This window comes from Chiloscyllium punctatum, chromosome 30 (assembly GCF_047496795.1).
Source record: "Chiloscyllium punctatum isolate Juve2018m chromosome 30, sChiPun1.3, whole genome shotgun sequence".
NCBI classification, from domain to species: Eukaryota; Metazoa; Chordata; class Chondrichthyes; order Orectolobiformes; family Hemiscylliidae; genus Chiloscyllium; species Chiloscyllium punctatum.
The window spans coordinates 6503769-6529094 of NC_092768.1; the positions used below are offsets into that span (position 1 = coordinate 6503769).

General features: G+C 42.4%; 1 protein-coding gene and 1 pseudogene across 14 annotated transcripts in view; one reads left to right on the forward strand and one right to left on the reverse strand.

Annotated features, from left to right (window-relative positions):
* LOC140455148 (ras/Rap GTPase-activating protein SynGAP-like) overlaps positions 1-25326 on the reverse strand; it is a 1171996-nt gene that overhangs the window by 675033 nt on the left and 471637 nt on the right. The gene's annotated exons all lie outside the window — the stretch shown is intronic.
* Positions 24213-25041, forward strand: LOC140455041 (replication termination factor 2-like; annotated as a pseudogene).

The following is a 25326-nucleotide window of genomic DNA, read 5'->3' on the forward strand; positions in this document are numbered from 1 at the left end:
TGCACTGTGTCCTTCAGTCAGCTGGAATAGTTACAGCATAGAACGAGGCCATTTAGCCTGTTACCTCACTTCTGAAGAAGGAGAGCAGCTGAAATTAGGTTGAGAAAATGTGCAAGATCATTTCACCAAGTCCTCACTTTTCCCATAATATTTCAGCTCCATTATATTTCATTTCTTCAGACATTGACCCAATTCTCTCTTGTGGCTACACAATCCCCATTAGCCTAGTTTTGGAATCTCACAGTTGAATTGAATTCAAGTTTCACCATTTTGCCATGGTTGGATTCAAACAGTGTCCCCAGAACGTTAATCTGGAGTTCTTTAAATACCAGTCCAGTGACATTACACAACACAATTGCGTCCCCTAAAGTACTGCTGCTTTCAAACTGAAAGATTGAGGTTTCAGTTTAGTAGGCCATCCAAATCGTCATCCTTGGACAGTAATCCTGTTCTCTGGTCATTAATTGAACCCTCCATGGAAAAATCACAGTGACTGACTCTTTCCCACATGGTATGAGTTTCTGATGTATATTCCTCTCTAACCTGGGTTCAGGAGCTCACAGGGAAAATCCTGGTAATCCTTATTTCAGGGTAAGATGTCTCAAAGTATTCACTGTTGGGTGCAAATTTATACAAAACAGAATAGAATAAAGGCAATAAGATAATTTACTTTAACTGATCTCCAGCACCGGCACGATTAAGTCCTTCACAACTTTTATAATCTCTCTTCAGAGCCCGAACGAGCATACACCTCATTACTCTGTTCTACAGTCTCAAAGTGAACTGGTTGAAAACCACAGGGTAATGCATGGCTGCTATCTGGCTCTAAGTATTTCAGAGCTGGCTCCCAGAACAAAAACCCTCATCTTGTTTTTCCCTCAATGAACAAGACCCTGTTTTGGAGAAGCCTCTTGGAAATTTAATACATCTGGGGTTTAAAATGAGTGCGGATGTGGAGAGGGGTGGTGACGCTGATGAGGTTATGGGACCTAAATCATTATTGCCTGTTTCTCACTCAATACAATATGCATTTTAAACCATTTTGAATGAAACAGATCACTGTCTCCCTTAGGCACAAAATAATGCTACCCACAATTCTGTTACAGAGTGCCCCCGTGTGTTCCACTGCATGTCCTGCACTGTTCTCATAGCACAATAGTATGGTTTGTGACAAAATTATTGATTGTTAGTTTTTGTCTGTTCTTCACTATCTTTATGCTCAGTGACTAATTTTTCACTCTAATATTGCTGTTTCTATTTCCTGTTGTCTGTTTAGCCATCTGCCAATCAGCCCCACTCTTTGTCTTGTTATTGCTTCCCTTCCTGTCTGTCTCCTTCTCTCCCTCCAATCTCATACTATTTAAGTCCTTCCAGCTCTGTTTTTCTGAATCTCTGCATGACTGTCTGTCACTATCCAGTTGACTTCACCTCATTGTCATCCAGCCTCTGGGTGGAACTTAATGCCCCACATTGAGGGTTTGGTGACAGGAGGAGGATTTAACCAGATGGGAGCAGGTGGGGCCTCTGCTCCCTTCCAAGTTCTGCCTCAATTAAATCAATGGCAGGGAGACCTGTGAATAGCCTTCCCACTCTGTCACTAGTGTTACCTTTGAATGGACAATTGATGTGCACTTAAGGGCCTTATCCCTCTGCCATCAGTAGTTACCCAGCAGCTGACACCTTGTTGGAATCCTGAAAAGCAAATAGTTCCTGACTGTGGTTGCTAGCATCAGAAGGGGGGTGCCAGTTAAGAGGTACCCTCCTGTCTTTGCTTCAAGCAGCCACAACTGTTTGCATACATCCATCCACAGCCCTTCCTCACCTGGGCCCTCAGTGATCCTTGGCAAGGTAAAGTACCAGCCTCTGACTAGCTTGCAGTTCTTGGGGTTGGAATCCGCTATCATTGTCCATAACCAGTTCAGTCTAATGGCACTGTACCCTCTCAGTCCGCCACCGTCACCAACACTGTTCTCAGAATTACTTGAATCATCCCCATCAATGTTGACTATTCATTCTCTCTCACTGTTTCCCCACCCATTCAACCTAAGGCTCACTTTCTTTTCTCCTTCTCCATTCACCATTCCATCTCCCACTTACTCTCACTCTCCCATTCCGTCTCATGACCCTCATGCCAACTCACTCTCACCGTCTCCTCTCTCTCTCACACACATCATCCCGTCCTGTGACTTTCACACTCACCATGCCTCTCACACTTGCCACTTTCTCTCACTCTCTCCATTCCCTCTTCCATCCCCTCTCCCTCTCCCCATCCCCTCACACACCATCCCCTCTCACTCTCACCTCTTGTCCCTTCTCACACTCACCATAACCTCACCCCCTCACCAACCCCTCTCACAATCACCATCACCTCACTCACACTATCCTCCCTCACATTCACCATCCCCCCTCATTCAAACCATCCCCTCCCTCTCACCATCCCCACTCACCCTTACTCCCCTCACCGACCCCTCGCACACTCTCCATACCCTTTCATACTCACTGACTCTCTCACTGTTTCCTCTCCCCCTCACCTCCCCATAAGCTCTCACACTCACCATCCCTTCTCATTCTTGATGTCCCCTCACCCTGCTACCATCTTACCACCCCCTCTGCCTCTGACTCTCCGTCTCACCATCCCCCCTCTCCATATCCTCTCACTCCCCATCTCACCAGCCCCTATCCTTTCCCCATATCACTGTCCCCCACCCTCATCATCCCCCTCTCCTCATCCCAACACCTCTCCCTATATCCTGTCACACTCCCCCTCACCATTCCTTCTCCCTCTCCCCATATCCTCTCACACTCCCCCTCACTATTCTCTCTCTATCCCCTCTCCCTCTCACCATCCTCTGTCCCTCTTGCCATTTCCTTTCACCTGCACCATTCCCATTTCTTCTCCTGCTTACTTTCCCATCTCCTCCTTCTTGTCCTCAGTTCCCTCCCCTTCTCCCTCTCATGAAGTCTCACTGCTCCTGACCTTTCCTCTGTTGCTGACTTCAGGAAATATACTTTTTTCCAGAGAATTTCTGGGAGGCAGATGTCATAAGCATAATTAAAGGTGAATACTGTTGGCATGTTTTAGTGAGATGGTAGGCAGATGTGAGTTGGGTATGTTGAAGGCTCTTGTGCAATAGAAACACCAGTTTCTGTGCAATTGACTTCTTGTGTACAAAAACAAAATTTGGCTTAAACCCCAACAGCACAGCATTCAGCCTGGATTTATGCTCAAGAATTTGGAGTGGCACTTGAACCTGCAACTTTCTATCCAGGAGGTGAGTGAGCAACTTGCTGATCTTCAGCCAACTCTGCTGGCTCTGCATACATGCTCAGTGTTGACCTTGGCTCAGCCTCCTCAACACCTGGTTTAGCTGTGGTGCTTGGCTGTCCTCCAGACATTTCTGAATCAAGAGCTTCTCATCTCTGCATCTTCTCCAGCTGAACAGCTTACACTCTAACTTAATAGCATCCATGACAGTAGCATGCTTACCTGGCACACTGCACTCAGGGCTGTTCTGCTTCTGCTCTCAGTTAAGAAAGCAGTTGATTAGATTCCCTACAGTATGGAAACAGGCCCTTCGGCCCAACAAGTCCACACCAACCCTCTGAAGAGTAACCCACCCAGACCCATTCCCCATATTTACCCCTGATTAATGCACATAATTTAGCATGGCCAATTCACCTAACCTGCACATCCTTGGACTGTGGGAGGAAACCAATGCAGACACGGGGAGAATGTGCAAACTCCACACAGTTTCCCAAGGCTAGAATTGAACCCGGGTCCCTGGTACTGTTAGGCAGCAGTACTAACCACTGGGCAACTGTGTTGCCCTTAAGGTGTTAGCACATTGCTCTATCACACTACACTCAGCAAAGATGTCTCATCAGTCACATCCATGTATTATATGCTCTACTCTAAGCTCCCCTATATGGAAAGTACATAGCAAGTCAAAGGGAATGCTTCACTTCTGTCTACTTTTGTATAGTTCATGTGTGCCTTAGTGTCAGCTACTGAACTTATATATTACACAGCAGATGAAAGGAATGCTTCATTGCTTTTTACAGTTTGTGTATATCTTCGTGTCAGCTACTGTATATACACAATATACAGTGGGAGAAAGGAACTTCTTCACTCATCTGCCAATGTACAGTTCATGTGTATCTTAGTGTAAGAACTGAAAATGTGTTGCTGGAAAAGCGCAGCAGGTCAGGCAGCATCCAAGGCGCAGGAGAATCGACGTTTCGAGCATCAGCCCTTCTTCATTCATGAAGAAGGGCTGATGCCCGAAACGTCGATTCTCCTGCTCCTTGGATGCTGCCTTACCTGCTGTGCTTTTCCAGCAACACATTTTCAGCTCTGATCTCCAGCATCTGCAGTCCTCACTTTCTCCTATCTTAGTGTCAGCCTCTATATGTACAGTGGATGAAAAGGAATGCTTCATTGCTATCTTCACTACTCTGTGGCTAATTTTGTTTCATTAGCAGCCCTTCTACATGCAAGTATGTAGTGGGTAGAAGGAAATAATTCCCTCCTGTCAGTGACCTTTGTGACTTCATAGTAGCTTCTGTACATGTAAAGTATCCAGTGGGTAAAAGGCATTAATTCCCTCCCAGTATGTGCCTCAGTTATGTTCACGTGCATGTACAAAACACAATGGGCCACACATACATTATCATTTACTTTCCATTACTGTCTTCATGGATCAATACTCCACCTCAACCACTCCATGTGGTGGGTGTAATGTGGATGCATGCAAATTAGTTAAACATAGGAAGACCATGTGGGACATGATAGCCTGAGTGGCCTGTTTCAGTGCTGTGAAATACACTGTAACCTATGGTGACCAGCATCAGAAGACCATATGACGTAGGAGCAGAAGTAGGTCATTCACCCCATTGTGCCTACTTTGCCATTTCACAAGATCATGATCACTTTAATATATTAATGATCTGGATGAAGGGACAGGGGGAATTCTGGCAAAGTTCGCCGATGATACAAAGTTAGGCTGACAGGCAGGTAGTACTGAGGAGGTGGGGAGGCTACAGAAAGATTTAGACAGTTTAGGAGAGTGGCTCCAGGAAATGGCTGATGAAATTCAAGATGATCAAGTGTGAGGTCTTGCACTTTGGAAAAAAAGAATACAGGCATGGACTATTTTCTAAACGGTGAGAAAATTCCTAAAGCCAAAGTACAAAGGGATCTGGGAGTGCTAGTACAGGGTTCTCTAAAGGGTGATTTGCAGGTTGAGTCTGTGATTAAGAAATCAAATGTAATGTTGTCATTTATCTCAAGAGAGTTGGAATATAAAAGCAGTGACATGCTCTGAGACTTTATAAAGCTCTCGTTCGCCCCCATTTAGAATAGTGTGTCCAATTTTGGGCCCCATACATCAGGAAGGACATTCAGGCACTGGAGCATGTCCTGGGATTGTATTCATTATAGTTTAGAAGGTTGAGAGATCTAATAGAAACATACAAGATAATGCATGGCTTAGCAAGGGTGGACACTGGGAAGTTGTTTCCATTAGGCGGGGAGACGAGGACCCATTGGCACAGTCTTAAAGTTAGAGCAGGTCAATTTAGAACAGAAATGAGGAGACATTTCTTCAGGCAGAGAGTGGTAAGCCTGGAGCGCAATGGAGGCCGGGAAGTTGGGCCACTTCAAGACAGAGATTGATAAATTCTTGATCTCACAAGGCATTAAAGGGCTATGGGGAGAGTGCAGGTAAGTGGAATTGAAACACCCATCAGCCACGATTAAATGGCGGAGTGGACTCGATGGGCCAAATGGCCTTGCTTCCGCTCCTACGTCTTATGGTCTTTGGCCTGATGATCCTCAACACTACTTTCATGTCTTTTTCCCTGTAACCTTTGATTCCCTTTTTGATTAATTGTTAAAAATCTCCAAGATAGAATTTGAACCCATGAGTCTCAGACTAAGCAAGTCTGTGTGAATGCAACCTGTGTGAGGGAAAGTACGTCAGATGGAAGACAGACCCAACTTTCCTGCTGATTCAACACTTCTTATTTGTCACAGTCATAAATTCCCTGCACACTTAGAGACAATGAATGAGGGTTATGAAGAAATCTATGAGAAGCCCAGGAGTTGCTGACAAGGCCAGCACTTGAGAAGGTTGGTGGTGAGCTGCCCCTTTTTGAATGTAACAGTGAATGTCTTTCTCGGCCATTTCAGATTCATCTAGGTTTTGGGCGAGTTGGGGATAGGTGACATGAAGGCTGTCCGTGGAATTTTACAGGCTGTTGCACCTCGCAGACCCAACTTGTAGGGCCCCATAAAATTCTGCTGCCATCTCCAGAACATTAATGAAGGTGCTGGATTCCAAATCCAGTGACAAAACTCTTTGCCACTGGATACCACTGAGATATGTGCAATTTCCCACTACAAGGGAGTAAATGTATTTAATGGAAAGTCAGTCGTGAATAACCTAGCTCCTGACTCCCCAAAGCCTGTCCACCATCTCCAAGGCACAAGTCTAGAATGTGATTGCATGCTCTAAACATTCAATTGGCTCCCAACATGCACCAACAACTCCAAACCATTTGACACAGGACAAAGCAGTCCGCTTGATCAACACTCCATCCACCAGCTTCAACTTTCACTCTTTCTACCACTGATGCAATCTAGCTGTAGTCCGTATCGTCTAGAAGATGCACTGCAGCAACTTCCTGATAGTGTCTTTCAAACTCATAAACTTTATTTATATCACTAAGAAAGAGAGGGATAGCAGCTGCATGGGAACCCAGCACATATAAATTCCTTTCCAAGTCACACACCATCTGACTTGAAATGAATCTCAGTTCCTTCACTGTCACTGGGTCCAAATGCTGTTTATGGGTTGTGAATAAGAGGGGTGAGAGGAAATAGGGGTGTGTTGAGCATATCGATGCTAGGCCGAATGGCCTGTTCATGTGGTATAGATTCTATTTAATACTAGCCAAATGTTCAAACATCTTTATTACTTAGGCAATACAGGTGAAGACTTAGGAAGTAAGAGATGACCACAGGGTCCCTTGAGCCTGCTCTATATTCAATAAGGTCATGCCTCAATGTCACCATTCGATGATTTCTTTCACAACCAAAACCAAAACTTAATCTTGGAATAGAACCTAAGGCAGTGAGGATCCTGAGAAGTGATTCCATTTTCACTTCTGCTCATACACTACAAAAGGAGAGATTTTCAAGGGGAATGTGGGGTGTGCTGCTCTATCCATTCAGAAAGGATGCCTCAGTGGGGAATTCTTGTTTGCTTAATCAAGAATTGCCCAGGAATGATAGCGCTGTGGTAATGCCACTGCGCTCATGTAGTAGAAATCTGGATAAATGGTTTGCAGATGTGGGTTAAATCCAAACACAGCAGTTGGTGGAATTGACAATACAATCTCGGCAATGACGAGTGTACACAAGATTGTCATCAGACTCTATCTGGTTTACTGATGTCCTTCATGGAAGAAATTCCATCATCCTTGTCCCAGACTAGCTTCCACAGCTACAGCAGGGTGTGGTTGACTGCACTTGGAAACAGAGCATGAGCTGCTGTGTTGGAGGATTGTCAGCAGGGAGTTTGAAATAAAGGCGAACAGATGGTCTCTGCTTCTTGACTCAGGCTCCCCACACGCAGTCTTGAAGGTTGACATTAGCAGCTGTTCAGGAAACACCCGATCAACCATTGGGGAGGACGAAGACGGATGAGCAGAAAACTCAATATGATCCGTCATCCCTACCTCTCAGGTGATGCAGGACAGTAATTGTTCTTCTGCTCACTGTTTGTGTATGACTGAGTGCTCATGGATGTGGCAAAACCACGCCACTCTGTTTGCTTCCAAACATTTTAAGCTCCTTCCACCAGTAGCAGCAATGTGTATCATTTATAGGATGCCCCGCAGAAAATCATTAAGGATCTTCTGACAGCACCATCCAAATCTACAATCTCCATTTACTGGAAAATTCTGGTCAGTAGGAGTGTGGGTACAACAGATCATCATTCAGTTCTGCATAGGACAGTTTCTCAGATTGGATAATCTAGTTATGTTCAATATATCATTTCAGTTGCATGACACTGTAATCTTTTGTTATAAATTCTGTATCTTATGGCCCTGCTCCAGAACTATTTCATGAAGGAGCAGCACTCCGAAAGCTAGTGCTTCCAAATAAATCTGTGGGACTATACCCTGGTGTTGTGTGATTTTTAACTTTGGTTACCTACTAACCGCACTCTGGGATGACTGACACCACAGGTGCATCAGGTGTTCAATCTAGCTCACCGTTACCTTCTCGTCACAACATTAAAAGGTCAGTTATGTTCACATTCCAAGAATAAATCAGAACATCCAAACTCCTTTAAAAGGAGAGAGAGACTGTGCCTAGGGTTGCTGCTGAAAACTTGTTGAAACATCAGCTCTGAAACCATGTCCAATCCTCAGCATCAGACTCTCTCTCTCTCTCTCAACTCGTCAATGTGGTTTCCTGGCTATTTGAGCTGACTTACAGTTCTGAGCTCTTCTGCATTCCATGCGACCAGATATCAGGATATTCAGCACCTGAGTCTGTTTAGTTGTTTAATTAGATCCCTCTGAACAAGTATCTCAACTTCATTACCCCATCTTTCTGTCATAACCCTTCATGTGCTTTCCAAAGTGTGGAATGTGTAGTCATACAGCATGGACATAGACCCTTTGGTCCAACCAGTCTATGCTAACCATAATCCCAAACAAAACTAGTCCCACCTGCCTGTGTTTGGCTCATATCCACCCAAACATTTCTTATTCATGTACTTACCTAAATGTCTTTAAAAACTGTAACTGCATCTAGATCCACCACTTCCTCTGGAAGTTCATTCCACACACGAACCAATCTCTGTAAAAAAATTGTCTCTCATGTCTTTTATAAGTCTTTGTCCTCTCACCCTAAAGATATGCCCCCAGTCTTAAAATCCTCCATCTTAGAGAAAAGACACTTGCCATTCACCTTATTCATCCATCATTATTTTATAACCCTCTAAAAAGGTCACGTCTCAACCTCCTCCACTCCAGTGAAAAAAAGCCCAGCCTATCCAGCCTCTCCTTATAACTCAAATTCTCTATTCCTGGCAACATGCTGGCCAAATCTCTTCTGAACCCTCTCCAACTTGATAATATCCTTCTTATAACAGGGAGACCAGAACTGGACACAATACTCCAGAAGAAACCTCACCAACATCCTGTACAACCTCAACATAACATCCCAACTGTTCTGCTCAAAGGTCTAAGCAATGAAGGCTAACCACCCTATCTATTTTCTATAGGTCCTCCAATAGCAACAGAGGCATGGAGGAGCATATTATGCAGATTTTGGAAAGCAGCGGAAGTAACGGTGGCACAGTGGTTAGCACTGCTGCCTCACAGTGCCAGAAACCTGGGTTCAATTCCCACCTCAGGTGACTGACTGTGTGGAGTTTGCACATTCTCCCCGTGTCTGCGTGGGTTTCCTCCGGGTGCTCCGGTTTCCTCCCACAGTCCAAAGATGTGCAGGTTAGGTGAATTGGCCATGCTAAGTTGCCTGTAGTGTTAGGTGCAGGGTTATACGTAAGGGAATGGGTCTGGGTGGGTGCGCTTCAGTGGGTCGGTGTGGACTTGTTGGGCCGAAGGGCCTGTTTCCACACTGTAAGTAATCTAATCTAACAGGGTTGTTGTCATGGGTGACTTTAATTTCTCTAATATTGATTGGAACCTACCTAGTTCAAATAGTTTGAATGGAGCAGTTTTTATCAGGTAGGGTTCCCGACATAATATGTACATGGGTCGACTAGAAGGGAGACCATATTGGATTTGGTGCTTGGAAACAAACCAGGCCAGGTGTCAGATATCTCGGTGGAATAAAATTTTGATGAAAGTGATCACAACTCCATGAGAAGAATAGGAGCAGATAGTACGGAAAGTATTTAAAAAGGGAAGGGGGAATTATAGTGCTATTAACAGGAACTGGGGCAGCTAACTTGGGAACAGATGATCTCAGAGAAATTCATAACAGAAAAGTGGAGATGGTTTAGGAAGCACCTGCTGATAGTGCTGGACACGTCTGTCCCACTGAGGCAAGGAAGGGATGGTAGGTTGAAAGAACCTTGGGTGACAAGGGATGTGGAACATCTAATCAAGAGCAAGAAGGAAGCTTACTTAAGGTTGAGGAGGAAAGAATCAGACAGGGCTTTAGAGGGTTACAAGGTAGCCAGGAAGGAACTGAAGATTGGATTTAGGGGAGCTAGAAAGGGGCATGAAGAAAGCTTTAGTAGGTATGATTAAGGAAAACCCTAAGGTTCTACACTTATATAAGCAACAAGAGGATATCCAGAGTGAGGGTAGGGCCGATCAGGGATAATGGAGGGAACTTGCGCCTGGAGTCGGAGGCAGTAGGGGAGGTCCTTAATGAATACTTTGCTACAGTATTCATGACTGAGAGGGACCTTGATGGATCTGAAGACAGCGTGAAACAGACTGATATGCTAGAACAGGTTGATGTTAAAAAGGAGGATGTGCTGAAAGTCCCCTGGGCCAGATGGGACATACCCTAGGTTACTACAGGAATCGGGAGAGGAGATTGCTGCGCCTTTAGTGATGATCTTTGCATCAACACTATCCACTGCATTAGTGCCAGATGATTGGAGGGTGGCAAATGTTATTCCCTTGTTCAAGAAAAGGAATAGGGATAATCCTGGGAATTATAGTCCAGTCAGTTTTACATCAGTGGTGGGCAAAGTGTTGAATACGATTCTGGGAGATAGGATTTATGATTACTTGGAAAACCACAGTTTGATTAGAGGCTGTCATGCCTCACAGAGGGAGTTGGGGGCCAGGGTGGGGAGGTGGTCATGCCTCACAAACCTTACTGAATTCTTTGAGAATGTGACAAAACACATTGATGAAGTAGAGCAGTGGATGCAGTGTACATGGATTTTAGCGAGGTGTTTGATAATGTTCCCCCTGGTGGGTTCATTCAGAAAGTAAGGAGACATGGGATACAGGGAAACCTGTCTGTCTGGATGCAGAACTGGCTGGCCCACAGAAGACAGAGAGTGGCGGAAGATGGAAAGTATTCATCTGGAGCTCAGCGACCAGTGGTGTTCCGCCGGGATTGGTTCTGGGACCTCTGCTCTTGGTGATTTTTATAAATGACTTGGGTGAGGAAGTGGAAGGATGCATTAGTAAGTTTGGTGATGACGCAAAGGTTGGTGGAGTTGTGGATAGTATTGAGGGTTGTTGTAGATTGCAACAGGACATTGACAGGATGCAGAACTGGGGAGATGTCAGAGGTAGGTTCTTTACTCAGAGTGGTGGGTGCATGGGATGCACTGTCAGCAGTGGTAGTAGAATCAGATACATTAGGGACATTTAAGCGACTCTTGGATTGGTACATGGAAGATGGTATAATGAAGGGTATGTAGGTTAGTCTAATCTTAGAGCAGGATAAAAGGCTGACACAACAGCGACGGCTGAAGGGCCTGTACTGTGCTGTACTGTTCCATGTTCTATATGTGATGCAAACTTCAAAGAATTATGAACATCAATCCCTAGGTCTCTCTGTTCCACAACACTATGCAGGGCCTTTTAATTGTATAATTATTGCTTTTGTTTGTTTTACCAAAATTCAATTCCTCACATTTATCCAAATTAAACTTAATTTGCCACTCTTCAATAAATGACCCAATTGACCAAGATCTCTTTGTAATCTTAGATAACCTTCACTGCCCAACAATCTTGGTGTCACCTGCAAACTTACTAACCATACCTCTCTCTCTACTCATCTAAATTATTTATATAAATTACACACAAAAGTGAATCCAACACCGATCCCTGTGGGGCACTGCTGATCACAGGCCTCCAGTTTTAAAAAACAACCATCCACCATCACTTGCTGTCTCCTGCTATTGAGCCAATTTTGCAAGCTTTTCCTGAATCCCAGGTGATCTAACTTTACTAATTAGTCTATAATATGGAATCTTGTTAAAAGCTTTACTAAAGATCAAGAAAACAATGTGTACCACTCTGCCCTCATCAATCTTCTTGGTTACTCCCTCAAAAACGCAATCAAGTTTGAGAGACAGGATTTCTTTCACAAAAAACCATGCTGATTATCGCTAATCATCCTTACCTCTCAAAGTGCATATGAATCCTATTCTCAAGAATCATTTTCAACAACTTATCCACCAACATAATCAGACTCACAGGTTGATAGTTCCCAGACTTCTCCTTACATCCCTTCTTAAACAAAGGCACAACGGGAGCCATTTTCCAGTCATTCGGCACCTCACCTGCCTTCATAGGTGATACAAATATTTCTGCAAGGAGCCCCGCAATTTTCTCCCGAACTTCCCAGAAAATCCTAGGATATACTAGATCAGGTCCCGGAAATTCGTTCACCTTTATAATTTCTAAGATCACCAGCATTTCCTCTTCTTTAACGTGAGTTGTTTCAAAACACCAGTATTTAATTCCCTGAGTTCTCTAGCCTCCAATTCTTTCTCCGCTGTAAAAACTTGCATGAAATATTTATTTAATATCTCTCACATTTCCTCAAGGGTCAACACAAGGACGATCTCATTGACCTTCAAGGGCCCCCTACTCTGTCTCTAGTTGCTCTCTTAGTCTTAATGTACTAGCACAATCTCTTTGGATTATCCTTAACCTTATTTGCTAAGGCTACCTCATATCCTATCGTTGCTTTCCTGATCTCTCTCGAGAATGCTTCTACTCTTTATACTGTTCAAGACATTGATTTGAATCCAATTGTTTATATCTAAACAAGACTTGTTTTTATTCTTGACTAGAACCCCAATATCTTTATTCATCCATTGTTCTCTAATCCTACGAGCCTTACCTTTTGCTCTAACATATGACTCTGAACTCTCGTTATCACACTTTTGAAAATTTCCCATTTATCAGACGTCATTTTACCTTTTATCCATAGTACAAGTTCATCAAGACGATGACTCCCTTTTTATTTCTAAATTCAACCCATATATTTTCACTGGACGATTTTTCAGAAATATCTTCTCTAGTCACAGCAGAAATATTTCCCTCAGTCAAAAACACCACTCCTCCTCCACTCTTGCCTCTTTTTCTATGCTTCCTGTAGCATTGGAAATCCAGAACAAATAAAAATATTAGTTATCAGTACCTAATGAACGTTAACACGTGAACATGAATGAAAATGCTTTGCTGATCAATGTTTCCCAATCTCTCACCACTTAAGAAATTTCTTACATATCTGTTTTCCCTGCCAAAGTGATTAACTTCACACTTTGCGACAACATAGGAGCCCTGCCCTATATATCACGCTTTCGCCCCTTCGTTTAGTCTGTCACTTGCAATTTGGTGTCAGACCCAATTTGATCTAGCTTCATGGAAAATGACCGAGCTCCTGCATGAGTTTCACTCCCTATTTCAGCAGGATCAGTGCCTGCTGTGACAGAACTCAGTGCTGGAGACTCAACTGACCTCTCTCTCTGTCTCTTTCTGGGTTCCTTCTCCACTTATTTGCTCATTCATTGTCCTCCCATTCCTCATCATCAGATAAATACAGAGCTGCATCTTGTTTTGAAGTCGAGTTCAATGGACTCGAAACATTAATTTTGTTTTCTGTTCAAAAATGCTGCCAGACCTGTTCAGTTTCTCCAGCAATTTATGATTTCATTGGTTTCAAGAGAATTTACTTCAATGCAACAGGCCTAACAGGGAAGGCAGATAAACTCAGGGCATGAGACTGTGATATCATAACACTTACAGAAATGTGGCTCAGAGATGGACAGGACTAGCAGCTTAATGTTCCAGGATACAAATGCTACAGGAAGGATAGAAAGGGGACAAGAGAGGAGGGGGACTGGCGTTTTTGATTGGGGATACCATCACAGCTGTACTTAGGTACACCCAGGGAAGTTATTTGGGTGGAACTGAGAAATAAGAAAGGGATGATCACCTTATTGGGATTGTATTATAGACCCCCTAATAGTCAGTGGGAAATTGAGAAACAAAATTTGTAAGTAGATTTCCGTTATCTGTAAGAATAATAGGGTGGTTATGGTAGGGGATTTTAACTTTCCAGACATAGACTGGCAGTGCCATAGCGTGAAGGGTTTAGATGGAAAGGAATTTGTTAAGTGTGTACAGGAAAATTTTCTGATTCAGTATGTGGATGTACCTAGTAGAGAAGCTGCAAAATATGAACTAATCTTGGGAAATAAGGCAGGGCAGGTGACTAATGTGTCAGTGGAGGAGCACTTTGGGTCCAGTGACCATAGTTCTATTAGTTTTTAAATCCTGATGGAAAAGGATAGACCAGATCTAAAAGTTGAAGTTCTAAATTGGAGGAAGTCTAATTTTGACAGTGTTAGGCAAGAGCTTTCGAAAGCTGACTGGGGGCAAATGTTCACAGGTAAAGGGATGGCTGGAAAATGGGAAGCCTTCAGAAATGAGATAACGAGAGTCCAGAGACAGTATATACCTGTTAGGGTGAAAGGCAAGGCTTATGGGTGTAGGTAAAAACAATGACTGCAGATGCTGGAAACCAGATTCTAGATTAAAGTGGTGCTGGAAAAGCACAGCAGTTCAGACATCATCCAAGGAGCAGGAAAATCGATGTTTCGGGCAAAAGCCCTTCATCAGGAATACAATGAAGGGCTTTTGCCCAAAACGTCAATTTTCCTGCTTATGGGTTGAGGGAATGCTGGGTGACTAGAGAAATTGAGGTTTTGGTTATGGAGAACAAGGAAGCATATGTTAGGTATAGACAGGAGATATCGAGTGAATCCTTAGAAGAGTATAATGGCAGTAGGAGTATACTTAAGAGGGAAATCAGAAGGGTAAAATGGGGATACGAGATAGCTTTGGCAAATAGAGTTAAGGAGCATCCAAAGGGATTTTATAAATACATTAAGGACATAAGGGCAACTAGGGACAGAACACGGCCCCTCAAAGATCTGCAAGGAAGCCTATAGGTGGAGCTGCAGAACATGGGGCAGCTGCTAAATGTATATTTGCATCAGTGTTTACTATGGAGGAGAACATGGAAGATATAGAATCTGGGGAAATAGATAGTGAAGTCTTGAAAAATGTCCATACTTCAGAGGAGGAAGTGCTGGAGGTCTTAAAACGCATAAAAGTGGATAAATTTCCAGGATCTGATCTGTACCCTAGAATTCTGTAGAAGCTACAGAAGTGATTGCTGGGCCTCTTGCTGAGGCATTTGTATCATCAATAGTCACAGGTGAGGTGCCAGAAGACTGGAGGTTGGCTAACGTGGTGCCACTGTTTAAGAAAGGTGGTAAGGGCAAGCCAGGGAACTATAGACCGGTGAGCCTGACCTTGGTGGTGGGCAAGTTGTTGGAGGGAATCCTGAGGGACAGGATTTACATGTATTTGGAAAGGCAAAGACTGAGTAAGGATAGTCAACATAGCTTTGTGCTTGGGAAATCTTGTCTCACGAATTTGACTGAATTTTTTGAAGAAGCGACAAAGTGGATTGATGAGGCCAGAGCAGCAGATGTGATCTATATAGACTTCAGTAAGGTGTTCCACGAGGTTCTTCATGGGAGACTGGTTAGCAAGGTTAGGTCAAATGGAATACAGGGAGAACAGGCCATTTGGATACAAAGGTTGGTGGTGGAGGGTTACTTTTCAGACTGGAGGCCTGTGACCAGTGGTGTGCCAGAAGGATCGGTGCTGGTTCCGCTGCTTTTTGTCATTTATATAAATGATTTTGATGTGAACAAAGGAAGTACAGCTAGTAAGTTTGCAGATGACATCAAAATTGGAGGTGTGGTGGAGAGTGAAGAAGGTTACCTCAGATTACAACAGGATCTTGATAAGATGAGCCAATGGGCTGAATGGCAGATGGAGTTTAATTTAGTTTAATTTTGGAAAAGCAAATCAGAGCAGAACTTGTACACTTAATAGTAATGTCCTGGGGAGTTTTGCTGAACAGAGAGACCTTGGAGTGCAGGTTCATAGTCCCTTGAAAGTAGAATTGCAAGTAGATAGGGTAGTGAAAAAGGCATTTCCTTTATTGGTCAGAGTATTGAGTACAGGAGTTGGGAGGTCATGTTGTGCTGTACAGGACATTGGTTAGGCCATGTTTAGAATATTGCATACAGTTCTGGTCTCCTTCCTATTGGAAGGATGTTGTGAAACCTGAAAGGGTTCAGAAAAGATTTACAAGGATGTTGCCAGGGATTTGAGCTTTAGGGAGAGCCTGAATAGGCTGGAGCTGTTTTACCTGGAGTGTCAGAGGTTGAGGGGCAACCTTGGAGAGGTTTATAAATTCAAGGGGCATGGCTAAGATAATTAGACAAAGTCTTTTCCCTGGGGTGGAGGAGTCCAGAACTAGAGGGCATAGGTTTAGGGTGAGAGGGGAAAGCTATAAAAGGGACCTAAGGAGTAATGTTTTCACACAGAGGTTGGTGCGTTTATGGAATGAGTTGCCAGGGGAAGTGGTGGAGGCTGGCTCAATTAGAGCATTTAAAAGGCAGATGGATGAATATGTGAAAGGAAGGGTTTCGAGGGATATTGGCAAATGGGACTAGATTAGGTTGGGATATCTGGTAGGCATGGACGAGTTGGACGAAGGTTCTGTTTCCATGTTGTATATCTCTATGACTCAATGACTAATTTCATATTAGGTTTCAGCATGACGTGGTTAATTCTGAAACAAATTTAAATAACAAAGCAAATTGCAGAAATTAGCTGAAAAGATATGATGTTTGGAAATAACTCACCAATCCTAATGAACACATATTCCATTTAGGAAGTGACATAGTCACTGTTAACTACTCATAGTTAACTTATAGAATCATATCGTGCAGAGGAAAGCTTCAGCCCATCGTGTTTATACCACCAAGAAAAGCTAGGAACAGTATTAGATTACAACATGAAAACTTACAATGGTGCTAAAAAGTATTGTTAACTTCATGATTGGAAGGGCTTTAGACTTAAGAAATTAATAAGAGGGAGAAAATAGGTTATTTAGGAGAGGAAAACAGCAATGTTTTTCATTATTAACTAATTCATATTATTATTTTTATCTAAATGGTAATAGATTGGGAAAGGGGGAGGTCCAACGAGACCTGGGAGCCCATGTACATTTGTCACAGAAAGTTAGCAGATGCAGTCTTAAATATCTATCCATCTTAACCATCCATAGCCCTCTGGGGTAGAACATTTCAAAGATTAACAATCCTTTGAGTGAAGAACCTTCTCCTCATCTCTGTCCTGAATGATCAGTTTCTTAATCTGAAATTGTGCCCTCTTGTTCTAGATTCCCTGGCTGAGAGGAAACAACCACTAAGTCTCCACCCTGTCAAGCTATTTCGGAACATTGTATGTCTCAAACAGATCACCCTGTCATTCTTCTATAGCCAAGAGGGCATCAGTGGAGCGAGGGAAGGGGCTGTGTCCTACTTATGCAGAATCAGAGAAACTTGCTGACCAAGAGACAGAATTGGGGGGGGGGGGAAAGAGTTAGGACAGGGTGTTTGTCTCAGGAGCAAAAGGTGAACTAGATCAAGAGTGAACCAGATAAAAGGCAAACCCACAAACTGAAATGAATAAGGATGAATTCAGTCAAGAAAAGCACTGAAGTGTGGATTTAGTGATGCTGTATAGGGGAGAACAAACAGCAAAATAGAACAACATAAATTGCATATTTTTCTTGGCTTAATTTGAGTCAGGCCTTAATTTCCATGTAACGCACCAATTAAAACGTTTGCTTTGCTTGCTGATCCTAATTCTTAGTTCAGAATCAGTGGCCTCTCCTCTCCTGACCGTTTACAATAGTACAGGATGGTTGCCGTGTGTTAGCTGGGAATCAGAAGGCACGCTGGGAGAAACGCTTTATCATTAGTTGTCTGACAACCCGTTATTATCAGGGCACTTAAAACCCACAGTTTTGATCCAGTCTGTCCTGAAAAGGATGATGTAGCATATTGTTACTCCCAATCTTAAACACAGCCTGTCCCAGTTTCATTTGACTGTATTTCTTTCTCTTCCCCGTCACCCGCTGCAAGGACGATGGGATGCAGTCACACACTTAGTCGTGACAATTGACTAGAGGCGGTTGGTTTGCAAAGAAACCACCAATATGTTTGCTGGTTCCCGGTGGAATGCGCAAGAGGAAGTGAAGGCACCATTGCTGCTGTGAACATTTTATCCATTCCAATACCAGCCTTAGATTGGTGGGTAAATCGAAGATTTTCCACATCAAGTCTCAATCCAGAGACATCAGCCCATAACCTAATCTACAGCACTACTGGGAGTGCAGCAGTAATGGGATATTGTTTTTAATTAATGAAACGTTAAATTAAAGCACCATCTGACCTCTTGAGATGGGTACAAGTGATGCCATGGCATTATTTGTCGAACAACAAGGGAGTTCACATGGAAATATTTATCACAGCAGCAAATTCATTCCAACGCTGTTTGCCACTTCATTTGTTACCTTACAACAGTAACTAACAAGAAAGTTCCATCATTGGGCATAAAGAAATTTGAGACATCTTGAGGTTGTGAAAGGCACTAAATCAGTGCAAGATTTCCTTTTGCTAAATCCATGGAGCTAATAATTGACAAAGGATGCAAAAGTGATCAGAAAAAAGAAGTTTTGAACAGAGAATGGTTAGGGCCTAGAAGCCTGAAAGTATAGTGGTGTCAGTTTCAATCAAGGCACTCAGGTGGGAGTTAGATTGCTTTCTGGAAATGAAGAATATGCATGGTTATGGGGAAAAGGCAGAAGAATGACATGGAGTGAATTGCTTGCTTGGAGAGCTGATGTAGACTCGAAGCTGGGTGGTCTCCTTTGCACCATAACAATTCTGTGATAATGGTGCTCTGAAGAGGGGGTCACTGGACCCGAAATATTGACTCTGCTTTCTCTCCATAGTTGCCACCATGCCTGCTGAGTTTCTCCAGCAATTTCTGTTTTTATCTATGGCAGTGGTCCTAAGATAAGGAGTCCCATTGTGGAGGTAGGTGGTGGTGGTGGTGGTGGAGGCGGGAGGTGGGGGAGGTGGGTTATGGGAAGATGCAGGAATATCCTCATCTCCCTCTTCAGATATCCATTATCTGATGAATTTGCAAATGATATTATTATCCCAATATTTAATGCCATCATATCAAATCAAATTACTCTTAGGCCATTATTATGATATAACTGTTTCACAGTTTTTCAGATTGAGATTTTGACACGAGTGGAGAATGAGACTGGGAGAATGATAATGGCGAGCAGATATGTAATGTGATGGAGTGAGAAACTGGATATGTGGATAGTGTGTTTAGCTAGATTTGTGATAAAGATGGATATTTGATATTGAAGGCTAATTCTGAGACAGTAGTAGGTCCCACATAACTGATTTCTGTGATTAAATCTCACTCTCATGCATGAAAACTTCCAACTTATTGCCCATCAGGTATTCACTGCTCTACCAGCACATCTAATACAACAGGAGCTAAAATTACTGACCATTCATTAAAACTTGAATGCCTGCTTCAATTTGACAGTTTTAGTGTGGAGCTAATATTTATTGTCTCCATTCAATTATCTCTGAGTGGTGAGTATTGATGCAATAGTAAACAGAGAGCTTTAATCTGTATTTAACACAGACTAGTGACAAAGTCTGTGACCACAACATAGTCCATCCAAACAACAGTTCATCCATCATCACAATGTAATACCCACCATACAACACTATTGTAACTCACAGTCCATCATTACAACACACAGCCTGTCACCTCAATTCGACCCATCATCACAACACAGTCTGTAACTACAATTAACAAACAATATGATACCACAACACACAGCCTATCATTACAAGACATAGTCTATCATCACAACATTGACAGTGCTTTGAGATGAAGATGGACTGCGTTCTGATGGATTGTGCATTGTGGTGATGGACTGTTTGTTGTAATGATTAACATTACAACATAACAACAACTAGTCCATCAACAAAAAAATGAAGTCTGTGATCTAAAAACACAGTACATCATCACAACAGACTGTCAACCATTACAACAAACAGTCCATCACCACCACACAACACAATCCATTGCTGACAGCACACAGACCACCACCACAAAATACAGACATGACCACAAGACACGGTGCATCACTATAACATACTGTCCAACATCACAATGCACATACCATCATCACAAAACCTGTAAACATCACAATACCATTACAACATTCAGCCCATGACCAAAGCAACAGTGTGAGGTCATTACGTACAGAATGTCATCACAATGCATAGTCCAATTTCACAATACATTACATTTTCAAAACACAGTCAAATCATCAGAAAGAGAATCCAGATTGACAACACACATTCAAAGCTCATAACATGTACGTCATCTTGATAACACACAATTATCACAACAGAGGCCAACATCACAACATGGATAAGCATCTCAATTCACAGTCAATCATCAATTCACACATTCTGTTTTCACAACATACATTCCGTCATCCCAACACACTGTTCATTAGCAATACACACTTTCCATCATTACAACACACAGGTGAACACTACAACACAGCGTTGATCATAACAACACATGTTTCACTATCACAGCACAAAGTCCTTCATCATAAGGTACAGAGGTACAGTCTCTTGCCACATGGTGCAGTCAATTAGTACAACACACAGTCCAACTGTGGAACATGCCCACCATCAAGACAATCCAAGGCTATTATCATAATACTCTCCATCAACATAACACAATCATGAGATACAGTGCATTATTATAACACACAGTCTATTATTTTAACACAGTCCATCACCACACCTCACAGTTCAACATGTGAACACAAGATCCATCATCAAAAACACAGCCTATCGACACAATAAATTCAAACATGACAACACACAGGATATGGCCACAACACAGCCCACCACAACACATAATCCATCATCACACACAATCTATCAATACAAAACCCAGTAAATTATCAAAACACATAGTCCATCACATCACACATTCCACCATCACAAACAGTTCATCACCACAACATGATTCATTTTTATACCACACGGTTCTTTGCTATAACACAGGTCCATTGCCACAACACATGGTTGCCAAAAACGTATCTGCTCATTTTTCAGTGTGAAATGGAAAAAGAATTGTTTTAAAACAAAATCAAGCATTGTTGTGAATGGTTGAATTTTTAAAATGCAAGTTACTTGTAACTCATTGCAATTACTGTTAACACAGCTCTGTCCAGTAGTAGAAACCTAGTTGCAGATGAGCTGGACCTAATGGTTGGGTACAAATGGAGATTCAGCTAGAAACAAGTAGTTGATTGATAACTAGTCACTAGAATGGTCTTCTTTCTGCCAATAACATGTGGTTGACTCCCATGTAGTTGAACAGCTTGGGATCGAGAATGAGTTAGGGAGAAGCCATCAGATCTCTGCAAGCTCAGCAACTGTCCCTCTTCTTGACAGAAAAAAAATAAGCTTGAAAAAAACCCAGTTTATTTTTCCTTCAGCATTTGACCTGAGCTGCAAATTTTAGTTCACATATCAGTGACCTTTATAGATATGAAGCAGCCCCCTGTGCCTGCTGGAAATAAGTGAAACTATCCAAGGATGTTCTGATCAGCACAAGAATCATTTCAGCGATTCCTGTAAACAAGGACTACTAAACTACTTTCCTATTTTTACGCATCACCCATATTAATTTTCTGTCTGTGTTTATCTGTTTGTGTGTAAAAGGGGTTTATAAGGGGGTTAGTGTTTTAATTAGTCATAAATTGAAAACTCGTAATTGTTTATATGTAGTTAGGAATATATTTACTGTAATAAATATAAATTATCCTTGCAGATAGAAACATGGTCTGTGCTTTCTGTCCATCTGGGTCTGGTAATTTGGAGCATTCTGCATACATTTTGAAGTTCATAAATTTGGTGATAACTCCAAGAATAACAGGGCCTGATTTTCAGCATGCTATCACATTGGAAGCATTACAAAGTTTGGTGACTCATTCAGGATGGATAAATTTGAAACAGAGGCAGGGAGAATTTGTGCTGTATTAGCAAATATGTTTGGAGGAAAACACCAGACTCAATGCTGTATTCAAGAATAGCACAGGAAACACAAAATATTTCCTGTAAGTGGCAGGATTGTCTCTGGCAGTCTTAACAGGACTTTCAAAGACCAGCTTGATTGACTTGGCAGGTAAACTGTGTAACACAGCTGTGAAGGTAGATATGATTAAGGCACTGGCACAACACTTGGGTTCAGATGAAGCACAACCAAGACCAGATACTAGACACATTTGGAATCACATGGCATTCAGTTACAGTTAAGGCTGCATGAACATAAGGAGAGAATAAGGAATCTAGAGATGATGGAGAAAGACAAAAAGAGCAGAGAAAGAACGGGAAAGGGAAATAACTGGAAATGTAAAGAATGGAAAGGACAAAACTAAAGTTATAATTGCAAAGGGAAAGGGAAGTGAGAGAAGGTATAATCAAGAGATGTTATTCTCTTACAGGAATGTAGAAATCCACTACTTTTCATAATAACCACTCTTGTTAAGGACCAAAGTTTGGCAAATGGTAGACAGACAGTAATAACAGCTGCTGAACCCTAAAACTAAACCCTGCTTTCTGTTGTTGTCAAATTTGAAGGGGATAGAAAGTGGAGTGTGAAAAGAAGGCAAGTAGCCAGTGTCAGGAATGAATAGTTGGGAATGCCCTCAATCATAAGGAAAAGTACTCAGGATGAAAGTTTGAAGCTGAGTTTTTCTATTGTAACGAGATGGGACACATTGGCTCAGAATGCTGGAGGTCGATAGGGAAACCCATTGGATTTGTTGGAGCTTGAAAGAATGAGTACGAAAAGGAAATTCAGAAGGAAAAGGCCTCAGATCATACTGTAGCTGTAACTACAACTAAGAGACTTGACATAGACACTATTGATATATTCTCTCTCACGAGCTGCCTGAGGAAGGAACGAGGGCTCTGAAAGTTTGTGGTTTCAAATAAACCTGTTGGACTATAACCTGGTGTCATGTGATTTTTGATGTTGAGAGTGAAAAAATAACACAGAGGGTAGATCAGAGATATAAAAGGCTTTGGTCTAAAGGTAAGATAACTGCTTCATCTTTTAAAAAAAAGCATAAACGCACCTAAACATAATCAGGGATACACGGGCCACCCAAATTCTCTTGCTGGAGAAGGATTCAATTTTCACTCCACAGGGTTGAAAGACAAAGTGTTGGTAAATGGAATAGGTTCTGGATGTAGGTTTGCTCGCTGAGCTGGAAGGTTCATTTCCAGATGTTTCGTCACCTCACTAGGTAACATCTTCAGTGGACCTCCGCGCGAAGCACTGCTGATAATTCCTGCTTTCTATTTATATGTTTGGGTTTCTTTAGTAAATGGAATAGGTTCTGGAATAGGTTCTGGTGATGTCATCTCCTGTGGTGATGCCATTTCCTGTTCTTTTTCTCAGGGGATAGTAGATGGGGGTCTAACTCGATGTGTTTGTTGATAGAATTCCCGTTGGAATGCCATGCTTCTAGGAATTCTTGTGTGTGTCTCTGTTGTGCTTGTCCTAGGATGGATGCTTTGTCCCAGTCGAAGTGGTGTCCTTCCTTATCTGTATGTAAGGATACTAGTGAGAGAGGGTCATGTCATTTTGTGGCATGGAATTCCTAGAAGCATGGCACACCAATGGGAACTCTATCAACAAACACATCGAGTTAGACCCCATCTACCACCCCCTGAGAAAAAAGAACAGGAAATGACATCACCAACCCAAAGCTATTCCTTTAAAGATGATTACAACTTGGATAGAAATGGAGAAGTTAACTTAGTTGTTTTTGCTTATTAAGAACTACCAATTGAGGTACAATCTGACCTGGCTTCTAACTTTATGTCTAAAGTTTTCCAGGAAGTCATTAGATTTAGGTATAAAGCAATTCAAATCAACCGTGTAAAACTCACAAATATAGGGAGAGTTGAAAAAAATACCTTCAGTCTCAAAAACCATGAATCAAGCATTCCATCACAAAATCCCACAGTATATCCTAAATTAGCAGATAGCGGTGCAGTTGGTGAGGGAAACGAGGGAGGCTGATTGCACACTATCTCCAGGACACATGGTCTGTGTTGGAGGTACCATAGGAGAAAGTGAGGACTGCAGATGCTGGAGATCAGAGCTTAAAAATGTGTTGCTGGAAACCTGCTGCGCATGGAGGTACCATACCTAAGCAACATTAGCTGGTGAAAGGGAACAAGAAGGTGGAGCAGGCTGCATTAGTTGCTCACTGGAATTACTGTGCGAGCAGTCAGAGACCACTGTGGTAACCCATAGTCACTTGTGAGCTTGGCAGATCGTACAAAAAAAAAATGCTGCCATTGATTATTTATTGGACACACCTCCAGAGAAATGCATTACAGAGATAACACACATTAAGAACCTTAAGGACGTGAATAAGCTAAATCTGACTGACAGTTCAACCTGGAGAATTGACACGGTGAACACAAAAGCTCCAAAAGCTAGTACTTCCAAATAAAGCTGTTGGACTATAATCTGGTGTTGTGTGACTTTTGACTTTGTCCACCCCAGTCCAACACCAGCACCTCCACATCATGAACAGAAAAGTTGGCAAGTATGAAGACTTGTAGGTTGTGCATTTTTCTGTCCTGTAGTTGGTTCAGAAATTAATGGAAGACAGAAAATTTATTACCTCTGTGTATGTGGCTGTGTCTTCGTCTTCTCAGAAAGTGCTATGAAAGAGATAAAGAATAAAGCTTGCCATAAGTGTATGAAACGTTTCAAAGAAGATGATGTGAACAAAAAATGGGAGTAAACAAAAAAATAGCAGACCTCCAAAGGAAAATGGAGGAAAGAAAATTTAAAGTCAAACTACTGAAGAAGACAAAGAAGTCGAAGGCAATAGAATCTTCGTCAAAATCTGCACTTAATCAAGAAATTGCAGGGGCATTGACCCAGAAACCCAAACACTCCTGTGTAGTGAGTACAGGGAGTTAGGAAAGAGGCTGAAAAGCGAAACATCAAGTGTAGTAATCTCTGCATTTATACCAGTGCCACATGCTAATGTGGCAAGAAACATAAAGACAGGACAGATGAATTCATGACAAAGGACCTGGTGTAGGGGTTAGGTTTTTAGGTTCTTGAATCATTGGGACCTCTTCTGAGGTGGGGATGACCTGTACAAGAGGGACAGCTTGCGCCTAAACTGGAAGGGAACCAATATCCTTGCTAGTGCTACTCGGGAGGGTTTAATCTAGAGTAGCAGGGGGAATGGGAATCAGG